General features: G+C 42.6%; 7 non-coding genes across 7 annotated transcripts; 2 read left to right on the top strand and 5 right to left on the bottom strand.

Moving 5' to 3' along the window:
• Window positions 1–171: 171 nt before the first annotated feature.
• On the bottom strand, window positions 172–253 carry TRNAS-AGA (transfer RNA serine (anticodon AGA)). Its single transcript has one exon. It is a non-coding gene; the product is annotated as a tRNA-Ser (tRNA).
• Window positions 254–579: 326 nt separating this feature from the next.
• Window positions 580–669, top strand: TRNAY-GUA (transfer RNA tyrosine (anticodon GUA)). Its single transcript is given in 2 exon segments — window positions 580–616; window positions 634–669. It is a non-coding gene; the product is annotated as a tRNA-Tyr (tRNA).
• Window positions 670–2,704: 2,035 nt separating this feature from the next.
• Window positions 2,705–2,794, top strand: TRNAY-GUA (transfer RNA tyrosine (anticodon GUA)). The gene is given in 2 exon segments: window positions 2,705–2,741; window positions 2,759–2,794. It is a non-coding gene; the product is annotated as a tRNA-Tyr (tRNA).
• A 2,864-nt stretch (window positions 2,795–5,658) lies between these two features.
• On the bottom strand, window positions 5,659–5,730 carry TRNAG-UCC (transfer RNA glycine (anticodon UCC)). Its single transcript has one exon. It is a non-coding gene; the product is annotated as a tRNA-Gly (tRNA).
• A 6,347-nt stretch (window positions 5,731–12,077) lies between these two features.
• On the bottom strand, window positions 12,078–12,149 carry TRNAG-UCC (transfer RNA glycine (anticodon UCC)). The gene has a single exon. It is a non-coding gene; the product is annotated as a tRNA-Gly (tRNA).
• An 845-nt stretch (window positions 12,150–12,994) lies between these two features.
• TRNAS-AGA (transfer RNA serine (anticodon AGA)) lies at window positions 12,995–13,076 on the bottom strand. Its single transcript has one exon. It is a non-coding gene; the product is annotated as a tRNA-Ser (tRNA).
• A 602-nt stretch (window positions 13,077–13,678) lies between these two features.
• Window positions 13,679–13,750, bottom strand: TRNAG-UCC (transfer RNA glycine (anticodon UCC)). The gene has a single exon. It is a non-coding gene; the product is annotated as a tRNA-Gly (tRNA).
• Window positions 13,751–18,054: the final 4,304 nt, after the last annotated feature.

Here is an 18,054-nt window from a genome sequence, read left to right on the forward strand (position 1 = left end):
TGGCCCTGTACATTCTAGGAGAGTGGGCAAGTATGCTTGTGTGTCTTGTCCTTCTCTGTCTGCCTTCCTGAGTCAACATAGGGATCATCTGTTGTACACCACTGCCACCTAGTGGCTAAATATACACTCTGTTACAGATGATTGGTCATACAAAAGAAAAGAAAATGAAACCGTAGTCGGCAGGATTTGAACCTGCGCGGGGAGACCCCAATGGATTTCTAGTCCATCGCCTTAACCACTCGGCCACGACTACAACCTCTCTGATATCTGACTTATACGTGGTATTATCCATGGACTCAGGGATATCACAGATCACCATCTCTGTACATTAGGCGACATTTCTAAAATAATCTTTCTGATGACTGTAAGATTCAAAAGTCTGATCTGTAAATATAAAGCACGAAATTGTGACAAGATTATTACCTTACGAATTTAATTAACAAAGTTCCTTTAAACTGGGGTTTTCAACTTCAGTTTACTTTGATGTATTTGTTTACATATGTTTATTTTTTTCACTTAAATATTTTTATATTTTGACCTATCATTTCACATCAATGAAAATAACACTGAAAAATCAACCCTTCGATAGCTCAGCTGGTAGAGCGGAGGACTGTAGTGGAAGTTGATGCAGAAATCCTTAGGTCGCTGGTTCAATTCCGGCTCGAAGGAGTTATTTTTTTAATTTTGTAGAATTCTTAAAATGCTCAGTTTTTAAAACAGAAAATTTCCTCAAAAATGCAAAATATACATTACTTGTCCTGATTTCCACTTTTTTAAAGGAGAGAAATACAAATTATTGTGCTACATGTTACATGTTGTTGCTGCTGAGCCTCTATTAGGGTGATTACGGTTTACCACACTACATGTAAGAACAGGGCACAGACAGATGATAGAGACACAAGTCCTGATCCTGGTGACACTTTCCATAGCTCAGCTCACTGAGAGAGAGGAGATTCCCTGTGATCAGCAGGTTATAGAGGACATACACATGCTGTCTGGCTGCACAGCAGGTAGGTGAGGTGTCTGTGGTTACTATATGGGGGGGTTGTCTAGAGGTGATTTTTGGCTTATTTTGGGTGATTATATCAATGCCAAATTGCTTGAATATAGGAAAAAAAAACCAGAGCGAAATGTTACTATGTTAAATTATAAAGGTCGCACTATTAGTAGTTTTATTTATAAAGGAGTCAAGTATGATTTTCCTATTACTTAAGGAGCACCGAAAACAGTATTTTATATTCAGGATTTTTTTTACATTGTTCCCCACCGACCAGGTGTATCAGGATGGGGACAATGCTTATCATTGGCACAAGCATCTTTGGGTCTGTTCAGACCCCCATAGAATGGGCGAGGCCACACATCGCCAGTAGTGTGGAGGTGATAATCGCTGGTGAAATGCTTCAATGTGCGGTTGGTTTGAACTTGGTGCCAAATCTGTACATTAATAAATTCCCCCCATGGTGTCTGGCTGCGCTGCAGGTATGTAACATACGTGTGTTCAGCTCTTACTACATGTATCCAGCTCTCAGGTCACATGTGGTCTATATAGTGAGTGTAATCTGAGGGGAAGAGTGTGACTGTGTCTGTATCTCTGCTGTGCTTTCCTACTATTAAAAATTAGGTGTGAAGTCATCTCCGGGAGGGGGCTCCGTGGATCACTTTTTTAAGCCACACCCCTGTCAAACTTTATCAATATCAGCCTATCACAAAAGGGAGGCGGGCCCAGGATGATGCATTTAGCTCCGCCCCCACTCACTACACCAACAAAGTGGGCACAATGCGGGAGGTTTCAGAAAAGTTTGGTAGTCTCCTGGACATTCCAGGAGAGTAGGTAACTATGGCCTAGGGACAAATGCTGAAGTTATGATCGGAACAGATGAATTTTGAAAGTTAGGGGCTGCTCTTAAGCAACTGACAATACTGTGAATTTCTCTGCAGTTTTACCAGTACACAGAAGTGAGGACAGAACTGAACTCATTGCCTCAGAAACTTCAATGTGTGGCTAAATATATGGTGTAATGAGGAAAGATTTGGATAAATAGACCACAGTCATGTTATCTGGTAAGATAAGGGCCTATACCAGTGGTTCCCAAACTCTTTCAGTTCGAGGCACCCTTAAGGTCATCATAATTTTTCCAAGGCACCCCTAAGCCAAAATAATTACCGGGTTGTCCCGTTTTTGATGTAGTTGGGTCAAAATGACGTAAGATGTATTTAGGCCCCTTCACCGTCACATTGTGTCCCTTCATCATATCACTGCACCCCTTCACCATATTACTCTGTCCCCCTCTTCGCCATCTCACACTCTGTGTCCCCTTCTTCACCAACTCTCTGTCCCCCTTCAGTGTCTCTCTCTGTCCCCCTTCAGTGTCTCTCTCTCTCTGTCCCCCTTCAGCGTCTCTCTCTGTCCCCATTCAGCATCTCTCTCTGTCCCCCTTCAGTGTCTCTCTCTGTCCCCCTTCAGTGTCTCTCTCTGTCCCCCTTCAGTGTCTCTCTCTCTCTCTGTCCCCCTTCAGCATCTCTCTCTGTCCCCTTCAGCATCTCTCTCTGTCCCCCCTTCAGTGTCTCTCTCTTTCCCCCTTCAGTGTCTCTCTCTGTTCCCCTTCAGCGTCTCTCTCTGTCCCCTTCAGTGTTTTTATTATTTGAGTTTACAGTATGTGCCTTTTTTTTACCTATGATGTCACAGCATCACTGTGAGTATGCACCTTCGATAGCTCAGCTGGTAGAGCGGAGGACTGTAGTGGAAGTTGATGCAGAAATCCTTAGGTCGCTGGTTCAATTCCGGCTCGAAGGAGTTTTTTTTTTTTGTTTTGTATAATTCCTAAAATTCTCATTTTTTAAAATAGTAAATTACCTCAAAATACAAAATATATGTTACTCATCCTGATTTCAACTTTTTAATGGAGAGAACTAGTCATTTTTCTGCTACAAGTTAATCATACTGCATGCTGCTGAGCCTCTCTTATAATGATTACGGGTTACCACACTACATGTAAGAACAGGGCAGAGACAGCTGATAGAGACACAAGTCCTGATCCTGGTGATACTTTCCATAGCTCAGCTCACTGAGAGAGAGGAGATTCCCTGTGATCAGCAGGCAGGTAAAGGGTTACCAGGTTATATAGGACATACACAGGGGGCCTGAGTGATTAAGGAAAGCAAAACATAAAAAAGTATGCACCTGGGCAAAACCATGATGCATTGGAGGGGGAGGTAAATTTAAAATGTGGGGACAGATTTATAGTTGAGGTAGGACATGGCCCAGATCAACTTTAAATTTTAGTGTAAAACTAAAGCTATCATGTAATTGTGTGCTACATGAAAACACAGCCAGATTTTTACTTATCTGCAAAACAATAAACTAATTTGCACACCTTGTATTGTAACATGGTTTGTCTAAGAAAAATTTTGCATGTTTTTTTTTTGTGTTTTTGCTTAATGTCCTCAATGACTCAGACCCCTGGTGTCTGTCTGCACAGCAGGTAGGTGAGAGATCTGTGATCAGCTATTACTATGGAGGGGGTGGGTTTTGTCAAGTGAGGATTTGGGTCATTTTATCAATAGCAAATCACTGAAATTTAGCAGAAAAACTGCTGGGTGTACTGTTACTATTTTAATTAATAAAGGTGGTTCTATTAGTATTTTTATTTATAAAGGGGGCATGTATATGATTTTTTTTTTTTTTATTCAAGGGGACACAGAAAACAGTTTGATTTATTCAGGAGACACATTTTTTTTAACTTGGTATCGGCCAGATGTACCATGATAATGGCAATGCTGCTTAGTAATGGCACAAGTTGTATCCCTAGGTAAGATCAGGACCCCCCTGTGGGGACACATCCCCAGCAGTGTGAATGTAATATCACTGGGGAAATGCTTTGATGTGCGGTGGGTTTGATCTCCCTGCCAAACCCTCACATTGATAAATTCCCCCCATGGAGTCTGGTTGCATTGCAGGTAGGTGACATATCTGTGTTCAGTTCTTATCACACGTATCCTGCTGTCAGGTCACATAGATTCTAGAGGTTAGGATTCCTGATTGTGGCCCAGGTTCAACTCCCGGTATTGGAAATTTAAAATTTATTTCTACTTGTAGCAGAGCTCTTAGCTTTAGTCATTTATGACTTTTCACCTGTGCCCACCCCAGACTTGTGCTCCCATACAGCTGTGCCCACCCCGGACTTGTGCTCCCATACAGCTGTGTCCACCCCGGACTTGTGCTCCCATATAGCTGTGCCCACCCCGGACTTGTGCTCCTATATAGCAGTGCCCACCCTGGACTTGTGCTCCCATACAGCTGTGCCCACCCCGGACTTGTGCTCCTATATAGCAGTGCCCACCCCTGACTTGTGCTCCCATACAGCTGTGCCCACCCCGGACTTGTGCTCCCATACAGCTGTGCCCACCCTTGACTTGTGCTCCCATACACTTGTGGCCACCCCGGACTTCTGCTCCCATACAGCTGTGCCCACCCCAGACTTGTGCTCCCATACACCTGTGCCCACCCTTGACTTGTTCTCCCATACAGCTGTGCCTGTCCCTGACTTGTGCTCCCATACAGTTGTGCCCACCCTTGACTTGTACTTCCATACAGCTGTGCCCACCCCGGACTTGTGCTCCCATACACATGTGCCTGTCCCTGACTTGTGCTCCCATATAGCTGTGCCCACCCTTGACTTGTGCTCCCATATAGCTGTGCCCACCCTTGACTTGTGCTACCATATAGCTGTGCCCACCCCAGACTTGTGCTCCCATACAGCTGTGCCCACCCTTGACTTGTGCTCCCATACAGCTGTGCCCACCCTTGACTTGTGCTCCCATACAGTTGTGCACACCCTTGACTTGTGCTCCCATACAGCTGTGCCCACCCTTGACATATGCTCCCATACAGCTGTGCCTACCCTTGACTTGTGCTCCCATACAGCTGTGCCTACCCTGACTTGTGCTCCCATACACCTTTTCCCTCCCGGGACTTGCAAGAATCCCTAAATAAGTTTTGCTTAAAATGTGATTGCTCGGCACACACAGACTTTTTGGCTTTGTAATTATGTTTGTTTTATGTTTACATTTACATCTTTTTAATGTTTATGTAAATTTAATTCATTAAAATGTAGTTGAACAGAAGAAATTAATTATCTTTATTATACTATGCTGTTAATGTCATCTCCACATATTTTGAGGGATTCTCTATTATTTCAGTTGACCTAAAGGTGAGTAAACAATGTAACAAAGTAATGAGAAAGGCAAGTCAGATGTCTGGTTGACATTCAGTACAAGCTGGAAGCCTGTGCCCAAGAGGGTGGGCGCTGGTTAAGAGAGACGGAAAAGGTGCAGAGAAAAGCAAGAAATATTTATGTAAATCTCATTCATTAAAATGTAGATTTACAGGACATACGGATTATATTTTGAAGACACTTTTCCGTTAATATAATCTCTAAGTATATATTCATTGTTACATAATTATTTTAGAAATATATTAGACTTTTAAATGGCTGTTAAATAACGATGCTCCTAAGCATGATGATCCAAATATTGTCTTAAACACACTTACTTGTACAGTTCTAGCAGCAGTAATAATATATATAATCTGACTTTACTTCACTTGTTTCATGATACCTGACTCCAATGTTTCTTGTATAGATTAATTAAAAACATTTTTGCGTTGGCCGGGAATCAAACCCGGGTCAACTGCTTGGAAGGCAGCTATGCTCACCACTATACCACCAACGCTGTACATTTTTAACTGAACAAAGCTCCTCTTTTCTGTACTACCTCATACACAGACTTCTCCTTTTCACTGGATCCAACCTTCAAACTATCGCATGAGTATAATATAACAATATGGGAATCGTTCACTCCTATTACTGCCCATGGTTTTGATTTTACTTAATTTTGATAATGAATTTCCAAGGTAATATTAGTACTAATAGAGTATTACCAATAAAAGTAGAATGCAACAAAATATAATACAAGCCTTTGAGGGCAACTCCTGAACTCTTTTCTTATCTTATTCTAATATTACCAATAATTCTTCATTTGCAATGTTATTACTATTATGTAAGCCTATTATTACTATTAATATATATTTTGCTGTCATCTGTCTCAGTGAAGAAATAAAGTCTACAAAAGGGATTCCTTTATAATTAACTGTTAACAACTCCACAATCTCCTCTGTCACCCAACTCTGCTGCCTAGGAGTCACTCTTGACTCCTCTCTCTCTTTTGCCCCCCACATTCAATCCCTTGCCCATGCCTGTCGCTTCCAACTCCGTAACATTGCCCGCATCCGACCTTTCCTCTCTCAAGATGCCACCAAAACTGTCATCCATGCTCTCATCATCTCCTGCCTCGACTACTGCAATCTCCTCCTTACTTGCCTCCACTGCTCCCACCTCACCCCCCTCCTCTCTATACTTAATGCGGCTGCGAGACTCATCTTCCTCACACGCCGCTCCTCCTCTGCCTCCCCTCTCTGTCTTGCCTTACACTGGTTCCCCTTCCCCTACAGAATCCTTTTCAAACTCCTCACCACCACCTACAAGGCTCTCTCCCAGTCTACTGCCCCTTATATCTCTAACCTCCTCTCCATCCACACTCCCGCCCGCTCCCTGCACTCAGGCAATGATCGCCGCCTCTCCTCCACTCTGATTACTTCTTCCCACTCTAGAATACAAGACTTCTCCCGAGCTGCCCCCCTTCACTGGAACGACCTCCCTCGCTCCATCCGTCTCTCACCCTATCTGTGCTCCTTCAAGCGGGCACTTAAAACTCACCTGTTCCTTAAGGCCTACCAACCATCCACTTAACCTCTCACATCTTCTGTTTCTCACTGGCTCTTTTTTCTCTCCCCTTTGCTTCACTGGCTCCCTTTTGTGCCTGATTTTGTCTACCCTCCCTTAGGATGTAAGCTCGTATGAGCAGGGCCCCTCTCCCCTCCTGTCTCCAGACCTGTTCTTCCGCTCCGTCTTTACAGTATTTGCCTGCCTGGAGTTTCTGAAGTTCTGGTACTTTGTGTTTATTGTTCTGTATTGTTTTACCCTGTATAGTCTACTGTTTGTACCATGTACGGCGCTGCGGATACCTTGTGGCGCCTAACAAATAAACGATAATAATAATAATATAATGTTCAGTCATTATATTACAGGTGATAAATAAGGTTCATGCTTGCCTCATTGAGGGTGTACTAGTGTGGGTAGCCGTAGGAGGCAGTAGGGTAAGCTCTAATAAAGAGGTGAGTGTTCACAGAGCATATAAAGATTTGAAGCCTGGGGTTGAATAAGATTATGTGTTGTAGGGAATAGAATAGAATGAGAGGTGGTTATCAGGGACAAGGCACAGGTCAGTGGTAGATCTAAGAGAGTGAGAGGAAGTGTATCTTGAGATGAGATTTGATTTATATGTAGGGCTGTTTTATTGAGGGCTTTGAAGGTAATGTTGAGTAATTTGAATTAGATTCTGGAGGACACAGTAAGACTGTGTGGGAATTTGCAAAATGGGGCAGCAGATGTTAAGTAGCAAAGGAAGTAGATCAATCTTGCTGTGGCATTTAGGGTGCTTTGAAGTGGGTGTCCGGTTAGCACATGCAGGAGTGTGATCCTGCTTTTTGAACTGGGATAACTAGACCCCCCTGGAGGCGCGCGGAGTCTAACAGGGTGGAAGGTCTTCACCAGGGAATCCCGCAAGGGAATTTGGGCTTAGCAGCTCCCACCCTGCAGGTCGCGGTCCTTCAGGGAAGTTCCCAGTATAACAGTTGGGAGAACAGAACCAAACAGCATAGAAGAGGATACGATTTAAGTATCAATTTAATAAAAACTGTCTCCACTAGAATTGAAACGTAAGTACAAGTTCAAATGAGGAACAGGATACACTACAATGAAGAACCACGGCAATATTAGTAGAATGGCACCAATCACGAAGTTCCACAAATATGAGCAGGATATATAATAACTGTAGACAACAGCAATACCTCCTAGGGAATGAGATATAAATACAAAGTACACTGAAGTGCTGAGATTACTACAGATGGAGGAGCACAGCTTGATACTATAGGAGAATAGACACAGTAGCAGCATCGGCAACAACGAATATTTCTAACAGTCATTAGAATGAAAGTTCAACTGTATCCAAATATGTAGCAACGAAGAAAGGACCCAGGCATCAGTGAGATATGGAACGAGTCAACAAAGGTAAGTGATCCAAGCAGATTAGCTAGCAGGTGTTGATAGCAGAAGTCAGTGGAATCAGAAACACCGCAAGATGAATCATAGCTTACCACAAGAGTGTAGAGCAATTCAGCAGTAAGCAGCGATACATATAAGAGAGGCAGCAAACGTAGACCGCAGCACCAGCACAGATGACATAGAGCAGGTGAACAAAGAAACAATGACCCATGACTTTACCACAAAGATGTGGAAGGAGTAACAGCAGTCAGCGGTGTATGCAGAGTAGCTTAGCGGGCATTGGTCACAGCGATTACCACAGGTGAGGGGACCAGATGAGCAGAAATCGGCGAACTCCGAACATGCAGCAATGATGACCCACGGCTTTACCACATAGATGTATAAGAAGTAGCAGCAGTCAGCAGTATAAGCAGAGTAGCTATAACAGAACAGGCAGCTGAACCAGGCCAGGTGTTGACTGGAAGAACCAGCAAAGGACAAGTAAAAGGAGGAGCCTTATAAAGGAGGACTGGCCAATAATAGAATGACTAACCACAGGTGTGGATAATCAGAGATGTCAAGCGTGGCTGACAGCCTACACCAAGAAGGTTAATATGAAAATCAGTACTTTGAGGCTCGGGTGAGATACCTGGGGAGCAGAGTGTGACAGTGGGGATAGATGGGTGAGGAGAATGGCAGATAGGAGGAGGTTACAATAGCCATGGCGGAAGAAGATGAGAGAATGATACTAAGTTTTAGTATCATCTTCGGTATGGAACATATTCTAGCAATGTTTTGAAGATGGAGGCGACAGGACTGGAAGACAGACTTGATGTGAATGTCACAGCCTTCCGCTACAGTAACCCCTGGGTCTATGATCATGATCCCTTCTAACTTCCTATGCTTTTAATGCCATGCATACTGATGCCTTGCTAGAGCATATGACTCCCTGGTTTCTGTGGGGTCTTGATCCTGAGTCTGGCTGTTTGGGGAAGCATGGAGTATTATGGAGAGACATATAACACCAGTTTTAGAGAACTTTTACCTTACATATTTGCCTGAAACAGGATGAGGTCAGCTTATGCCAAATTCTGTCTTCAGGGGCTATATAAGTCTTTTAGTCCATTGAGAGATTGATACTAAGTTTTAGTATCATCTTTGGTATGGAACATATTTGTCACTCACCAGACTGTGAGTGCTTCTTTCCGTGTGTTTAGGAACCGTGGTCGTCCACCATCCTGAGGGTCTGCGCATGCGCAGCCCTTTCAAAACCTTCAGTACCTGTTCCTTTAACTTAATTGGCTGATCAGGCAACACTCCCTATTTAAAGCACCTGCTGTCCATACCTCGTTGCCTGATCTTGGAGTCTCATTCCCCATGAGCCTCTGAAGGTGTTCCTGTGTTTCCTCGTGTATTCAGAGCTGCTGATTCCTGTGGTTTCCAGACCACTTCTACTCCTGTGGTTTCCAGACCACTTCAATGCTCCTGTGTTTCATCGTGACTGTTAGCTGATTCCTATCCGCTGCCTCCGTGCACTACAGTCCTCTGACCACTTCAACTCACCTGTGTTTCATCGTGACTGTTAGCTGATTCCTATCCGCTGCCTCCGTGCACTACAGTCCTCAGACCACTTCAACTCTCCTGTGTTTCATCGTGACTGTTTGGCTGATTCCTATCCGCTGCCTCCATGCGCTACAGTCTTCAGCTCATCTCAACTCTCCTGTGTTTCCTCGAGACTGCTACAACTGATTCCTATCCGCTGCTCTCCGTGCTCAACAGTTCCAGCTCAGCTCTACTCTCCCGTGTTTCATCGTGGCTGCACCTGCTGGTTGCTATCCGCTACCTCTGTGTTCCTGCAGAGTCCTGCTGGCTGCTACTCCTCAGTTCTGCTCTCCGTGCTTCTCAGTGTTCCTGCTGGTGTCTACTCGCCAGTCTGCATCGGATCTGCGTCTCACTGCTTTCATCTCGTCTAGACCATCGCTACTCTTCAGGGTCCTCCAGGAGTCCAGTTCTACATACTACTGCTTACTGAGTATTTGTTCCCCTGCTGGTCTACCTACCTGTGCGCTGCACCTACTTGATTACCGCTTCACCCTCCAGGGACTTCGCATCCTGCCGGCCTCCAGCCGTTCAGGTATCTCTGCACTCCTGTCTGACAGCCTGCTCCTGAACCACGGTATGCATACTTCTCATTGACTGTGCTGGTGTATTGCATATCTTGCTGGACTGAGTTGTTCTCCTCTGGAGCTTACTATCCGCTGAGACTTTTGTCATCATTGACTGTGTTATCTTTTTCCCGGATAGTTTATATGACTTTGTATTATTGCAGTTTTTTAGTATATTAGTAATTTTATTTATAAAGGGGGCATGTATATGATTTGTTTGTTTTTTTTTAATCAAGGGGACACAGAAAACAGTTTGATTTATTCAGGAGACACATTTTTTTTAACTTGGTATCGGCCAGATGTACCATGATAATGGCAATGCTGCTTAGTAATGGCACAAGTTGTATCCCTAGGTAAGACCAGGACCCCCCTGTGGGGACACATCCCCAGCAGTGTGAATGTTAATATCACTGGGGAAATGCTTTGATGTGCGGTGGGTTTGATCTCCCTGCCAAACCCTCACATTGATAAATTCCCCCATGGTGTCTGGTTGCATTGCAGGTAGGTGACATATCTGTGTTAAGTTCTTATCACACGTATCCTGCTGTCAGGTCACATAGATTCTAGAGGTTAGGATTCCTGATTGTGGCCCAGGTTCAACTCCTGGTATTGGAAATTTAAAATTTATTTGTAATTATAGCAGAGCTCTTAGCTTTAGTCATTTATGACTTTTCACCTGTGCCCACCCCAGACTTGTGCTCCCATACAGCTGTGCCCACCCCGGACTTGTGCTCCCATACAGCTGTGCCCACCCCGGACTTGTGCTCCTATAAAGCAGTGCCCACCCCGGACTCGTGCTCCCATACAGCTGTGCCCACCCCGGACTTGTGCTCCCATACAGCTGTGCCCACCCCGGACTTGTGCTCCCATACAGCTGTGCCCACCCCGGACTTGTGCTCCCATACACCTGTGCCCACCCTTGACTTGTACTCCCATACAGCTGTGCCTACCCTTGACTTGTGCTCCCATACAGCTGTGCCCACCCTTGACTTGTGCTCCCATATAACAGTGCCCACCAAGACTTGTGCCTGTCCCTGTCTTGTGCTCCCATACACCTTTTCCCTCCCGGGACTTGCAAGAATCCCTAAATAAGTTTTGCTTAAAATGTGATTGCTCGGCACACACAGATTTTTTGGCCTTGTAATTATGTTTGTTTTATGTTTACATTTACATATTTTTATGTAAATTTAATTCATTAAAATGTAGTTTAACAGAATAAATAACTTATCTTTAGGATACTATGCTGGTAATGTCATCTCTACATATGTTGGGGGGTTGTCTATTATTTCAGATGACCTAAAGGCGGGTAAGCAATGTAACAAAGCAATGAGAAAGGCAAGTCAGATGCCTGGTTACCATTCAGTACAAGCTGGAAGCCTGTGCCCAAGAGGGTGGGCGCTGGTTAAGAGACACGGAAAAGGTGCAGAGAAAAGCAAGATATATTTATGTAAATTTCATTCATTAAAATGTAGATTTACAGAACATATGGATTATATTTTGAAGACACTTTTCGGTTAATATCATCTCTAAGTATGTATTCATTGTTACATAATTATTTCAGAAATATATTAGACTTTTAAAGGGCAGTTAAATAACGATTCTCCTGAGTATGATTATCCAAATATTGTCTTAATCACACTTACTTGTACAGTTCTAGCAGCAGTAATAATAATACATGTGATCTGACTTTACTTCACTTGTTTCATGATACCTGACTCCAATGTTTCTTGTATAGATTAATTAAAAATATTGTTGCGTTGGCCGGGAATCAAACCCGGGTCAACTGCTTGGAAGGCAGCTATGCTCACCACTATACCACCAACGCTGCACATATCTCTCTGCACAAAGCTCCTCTTTTCTGTAAAAATGCAATTTTACAAATTCAATTTGAAATGTCACAATGTCTGGCGTGTTCCTCAACAATATTCAGTTTGTTGGTTATCTCTACCTCTCATCTGGCCATCAGTATCTGCCGGCACACACCACCTTTGCTCTATGTGGTACTTTAGTGATTACCTGGCAGTGATGTGCAGGTGTTAGTTTACCAGTTGTCCCAGTTTAGGCAGTAAGGGTCTGATTGATGAGTCATCCCAAAATCCATGAGAAAGTGTGCTATGGTCATGATAAGGGAAGTAGGACAAATTCAGAGGTTTCATGTACTTCCCAACATGAAATTCCCAGCAAAAGTTTGGGAATAACTGGTCTAGAGGGAAAAATACTTGAACAACCGCACTTGATTACAATTATGATTTGGCCGCGCTCCTATCTGATAAGCAACACATTTTTATAGTGAGAATTTAGGATTTTTCTGAAAAAAAACAGAACTGTTGGAGTTATGGATTCCTTCCCTGAATGGATTTTCCTGGAGATTTCATAGGTCTGTAATAGGAACAGTATGAATATTGTGAATAAAACTACACTACACCATAGTTGTCTACTTTTGTGAAGAGCGAGTCCAGGGAGCGGGTCGACGTCACACATCACATCATTTTGGTCCTGTACATTCTAGGACAGTGGGCAAGTATGCTTGTGTGTCTTGTCCTTCTCTGTCTGCCTTCCTGAGTCAACATAGGGATCATCTGTTGTACACCACTGCCACCTAGTGGCTAAATATACACTCTGTTACAGATGATTGGTCTTGCGAGAAAAATAAAAAATAAAAAGAGAAACCGTAGTCGGCAGGATTTGAACCTGCGCGGGGAGACCCCAATGGATTTCTAGTCCATCGCCTTAACCACTCGGCCACGACTACAAGTTGTTTTGGAGATAACTTATACATGGAATCAGGGATTTCACAGATTACCAACTGTGCATTAGGCGACATTTCTCAAATAATCTTTATGATGACTGTAATATTCAAAAGTCTGATCTGTAGATATAAAGTGCTAAATTGTGACAGGATTATTAACAAATTTGATTAACAAAGTTGCTTTAAACTGGGGTCCCCAAATAAGTTACACTTATATTGTGAGTGCTTAGTTCACACAGACTTTATTTCATTGTAATGATGTTTATATTTACATTATTCTATGGTTTATGCAAAAAAAAATAATTTAAATGTACTTTTACAGAACAAATGGATTATATTTTTGAAGATACTTTTCCGTTAATGTCATCCCCACATATGTTTTTTATTGTTACATAATCATTTGAAAAATATATTAGAATATTAAAGGTCTGGAAAATAATGTTGTTCCTAAGCATAGCTATCCAAGTATTGTCTTATACACACTTGTTTGTACAGTTTCAGAAGCAGCAGCAATAATATATATTATCTGGCTTTCCCTCACTTGTTTCATCATACTTGCAATACTTTCTTGTAATTAATTAAAAACATTTAATTAAAAATTGAGTTGCGTTGGCCGGGAATCGAACCCGGGTCAACTGCTTGGAAGGCAGCTATGCTCACCACTATACCACCAACGCTGTACATTTCTCCCATAGCAAAGCTCCTCTTTTCTGTACTACCTCATACACGGACTTCTCCCTTTTATTGGATTCAACCATCAAAGTATCGCATCAGTATAAAACAACAATATGAGAATAGTTCAGTCCTATTATTGACCATAATTATGTTTTTCCGATGTGGCAACACTTAATATTTCCAGATGGGGACACTATTTAAAGTACATACTTGTGGCACTACAAGTGCAGTTGTGCTCATAAAAAAACATACTTATTGCCCACTGGTAATGAAATAGTAAGAGACTATAATATATAAAAAAGAAAGAATCCCATACATATAGGGGGTTATTTAATTGACCGCAAGATTTTTTTTCTCTCGCTGCGTTACAAAAAAAATAAATAATCACCCGTGGGTTTTTAATTGCTATAGCGACCGACAAAACATATTAGTACAAACATATTTGTACCAAAAACATACATAAATATATTTAATTACTGATTTTTTATTTATTTAATTATTTATTATTTTTCAATATTTTTTCACAAGAAAATAATTTTTTACATGTTAGGCATTGCTGATAAACATAGCTTATCTTTTGTTTTCTCATTATTACATGATTTCAAATAGTTTTCAGAGGTTTTTTTTTTATCACACCCCAAAGAGGTGCGAGAAAAAACAGCATATTGGCCTGTTTAACGCGCCGCGTTAAAAAAACAATTGAATAGCTTTTTAACGCGGCTCCCTCTCGCACACCCTATACTTTCAATAGACCTTCTACTGGAGCGCAAGAGGACCGTTTCATGAAAAGAAAATTGAAATGGAATTGAATCAGGGGTAAAATGACTTAACGCGGTCTTAAAAAAAATCTTGCGGTCAATTGAATACCCCATAATCATTTAAGAAATTGGGTCCACTAGTTTGTACTTAAAATAATTTGGCCCCGTTAGTAAATTACTAATAATTTTTGCCCCTCTAAAGAAGAAATGATGATTACTCTCATATTATTATTATTATTATTATTATTATTAATTTTTATTTATAGGGTGCCACAAGGTGTCCGTGGCGCCGTACAGGGACAAAACGAATTACAATACAAGGTGAGACAGCACAGTACAGTAAACAGTAAGCACAGTAACTCAGTAAGCTCAATGCACAGCTAGAGAGGGCGGGGAAAGGGGGAGGGAGGATCGGCAAACATCGGAGCCCAAGAAGGAGGGCGCGGAAGACCCCCAGAGGGGACGGGGGGAGAAGGGTCCTCGAGGAGGAGGGCAAAGTAGCTGGAGAGCAGAGTTAGAAGTGGTGGAAACAGGAGGAGAGATGGCCCTGCTCAGAGGAGCGTACAATCTAAGGGAAGGGGTGGACAGACAGAGAGACGCAGGGGAGAGAGGGAGAATAGGGGGACAGGGGCGGGGAAGGGGAAAGAAGGAGGAGAGGCAGCAGAAAAGGTAAATAAAACTTGTAATGTGTCTCTTGTTTTCTTAACACTGGCCACATAGCTCTAACAACATGTTTTTTTCCGGTAAATCTCGAGCGGGTTTCAGTTTCTGTTGAAACTCGGGTGAGTTTCTGTTTAATATCCGGCCAGTTTGCCTAAAACATGGGCAGGATAGGTGTCTTAAAATCAACACAAATGACCAGAAATTGGATTTTGGACTGTAAAAAAACGCAGGTTAATACATATGGTGACTTTGCACATAAAATCACTGGTGATCTCTAGCAAATTGCATCGATTTCAAATCGCTGAAACAATCGCAGAATGATACATTTACCCGCTGGACTGTTGTTGTACTATTATTACTATTATGTAAGCCTATTAAAACTATTAATATATGTTTTGCTGTCATCTCTCTCAGTGAAGAAATAAAGTCTACAAAAAAGGGATACCTTTGTGTGGTCCAGGTACTATATTGCAAGTGATGAATAAGGTTCAAACTTGCCCCACTGAGGGTGTACCAGTGTGAATAGCGTCGGAGGCAGTAGTGTAAGTTCTAATAAAGAGGTGCGTTTTTCGAGAGCTTATAAAGATTTGAAGCCTGGGGTTGAATAAGATTATGTGTTGTAGGGAATTCAATAGGTGGGTAACAGTACAGGATGAGTCATATAAACAGGAGTGAGAGGTGGTTACTAGAGACAAGGCACAGGTATCTTGAGATGAGATTTGACAATTATGAAGGGGTGTTGATTTTGAGAGCTTTGTAGGTAACGGTGAGTAAATTGAATTGGATTCTGGAGGACACAGGAAGCATGGGTAGAAATTTGCAAAGTGGTGCGGCAGATGGTGAACGGCAAGAGGAGTTGAACAGTCTAGCTGGGGCATTTAGGGTAAATAGAAGTGGGATAGATGGGTGAGAGGAATGGCAGATAGGAGGAGGTTGCAATAGTCATGACTGGAGATAATGAGATAATGGGGAAAAGAGTTCTGGTAACATGTGTAGGAATATGCAAAGTGGTGCAGCAGATGGTGAATGGCAATAGATACAGATTAGTCTAGCTGGGGCATTAATCTTCGATATAAAGGAGTCTGAAAATGTACAAATGGAGCAAATAAAAAGGTTGAAGAGGCGAGCTAGAGATTGGCATGTAGTGTTGATAAAGGAGTGGTGAAACAGGCATAGTATCAAGGGGGCAAGATTTAGGGTCAGCTGATTGACGGTGGATTGTGCAGTGTAGAAGGTCAGTTGGGTGGGCGTGGTCTGTTATGATATAATACATTGTTGAAAAGTGTTGATTTTGACTTTGACTTTGGCTGCAGAGATATGGGTTGTGATGAAGTAAAGGGTAAGTGGTGCAGGTGGACAGAGAAGCAAATTGAAGGTGGCAAAGTGTCACAGTAACAAATAAAGGAAACTCTGTTACCTTAATCCAGCGGATGGATTCCGATGGGTGAAAGCAGGTTGATCAGAGAGGAGTTCCTGATGAAGCTGGCTGGGAAGTGATCTAATAATATGATGAGACGGTGGTTCCAGGAGAGTAGTTTCTGGTACAGACACAGATGTGGGAAAACAATGAGAACTGATCCTTCACAACTAGAGAGACACAGTCCAGATTCCTGGCTGGGTTGGCCTACAATGTAGTAATATTAGAAGGTTAAACTGCAAGGGGTTAATAATAGAAGTCTAAAAAGTCCAAAGCTAAATAGGTACCTAATAGAGCAGAAGGTCACTTAGGAGACTGAGGCATTAACCAAGGATTTTAAGCTGTAACGGGTCCAATTGTCCAGAGCCAGGTCGGTACATAGATTAGCAAAAATTAGTAAGCAAGGTTCCAGAGGTTTAAACTGTAGCAAGTCCAATTATTCAGAGGCAGCTCGGTATATGCTATAGCAAGTCAGTAAGCATGGTTTCATGGGGTTAAGCAGTAGTTAATCTTAACTGGTCCCCTGCCAATGCCCAATATCTCGCTCTTAGTTGACAATATAACTCTTTCTCCTGTCACCCAAGCCTGCAGCCTTGGAGTCACCCTTGACTCTGCCCATAGCTTTCCCCCTCATATCCATTCCCTCACCAATTCCTGCCACTACCTCCTTCGTAGCATCATAAAAATCCATCCCTTCCTCTCTCAGGACACACCCAAAATTTTGGTCCATTTACTCATCATTTCTCATTTCAACTATTGCAACCTCCTTATTGACCTTCAATCCATCCAGAATGCTGCAGTTATTCTTATCTTTATCTCCTGTCTATCCTCCTCTGCTTTTTATCTGCGTAAATCCCTTCATCGGCTCCTTATCCGTTTCAGAATTCAGTTCAAGTTCCTCACCCTCACTTGAAAAAGCCCTCACCAACAGTTCTCCCCCTTACATCTCTGACCTTGTCTTAAAGTACATACCCACACGGACACTCTGCTTTGCCTCTGACCTCCATCTCAATTAACCTCTCATTACCTCCTCCCATGCTCGCCTTCAAGACTTCTGCCGTGCTGCCCCCAATCTTTGGAGCTCCCTATCCTGCCTTACTCTACTCTCCCTCAACCTTCAGACACTCACTAAAAACTCACCTTTTCAAACTTGTCTATCCTACCACCTCCTGATGATCTTCGTAACCTTCACCTCCATTTCTCTTCCTTCACGTTTGTGACTGAATCTACACTGTCATCATATTCACCCTCATCATTGTGTACATCTTCCTCAAACAATACTAATTCATCCCCCTTGGAATTCACCATCACAGAAGTCTGTGTACTTTGATGTAATTGCCGATAATGGCCTTCCTCATGGAATTTGTAGTTCATTTTATGTCACAATTTTTGGGCAATTCTGTTTTACCAGCCCAAATGTCAAAATGTTGTGCTGACTCATCAGCATCACCACTGGGTGTCTTGGGAA

The sequence above is a fragment of the Mixophyes fleayi genome, chromosome 3 (genome assembly GCF_038048845.1).
Source record: "Mixophyes fleayi isolate aMixFle1 chromosome 3, aMixFle1.hap1, whole genome shotgun sequence".
In the NCBI taxonomy this organism is placed as follows: Eukaryota; Metazoa; Chordata; class Amphibia; order Anura; family Limnodynastidae; genus Mixophyes; species Mixophyes fleayi.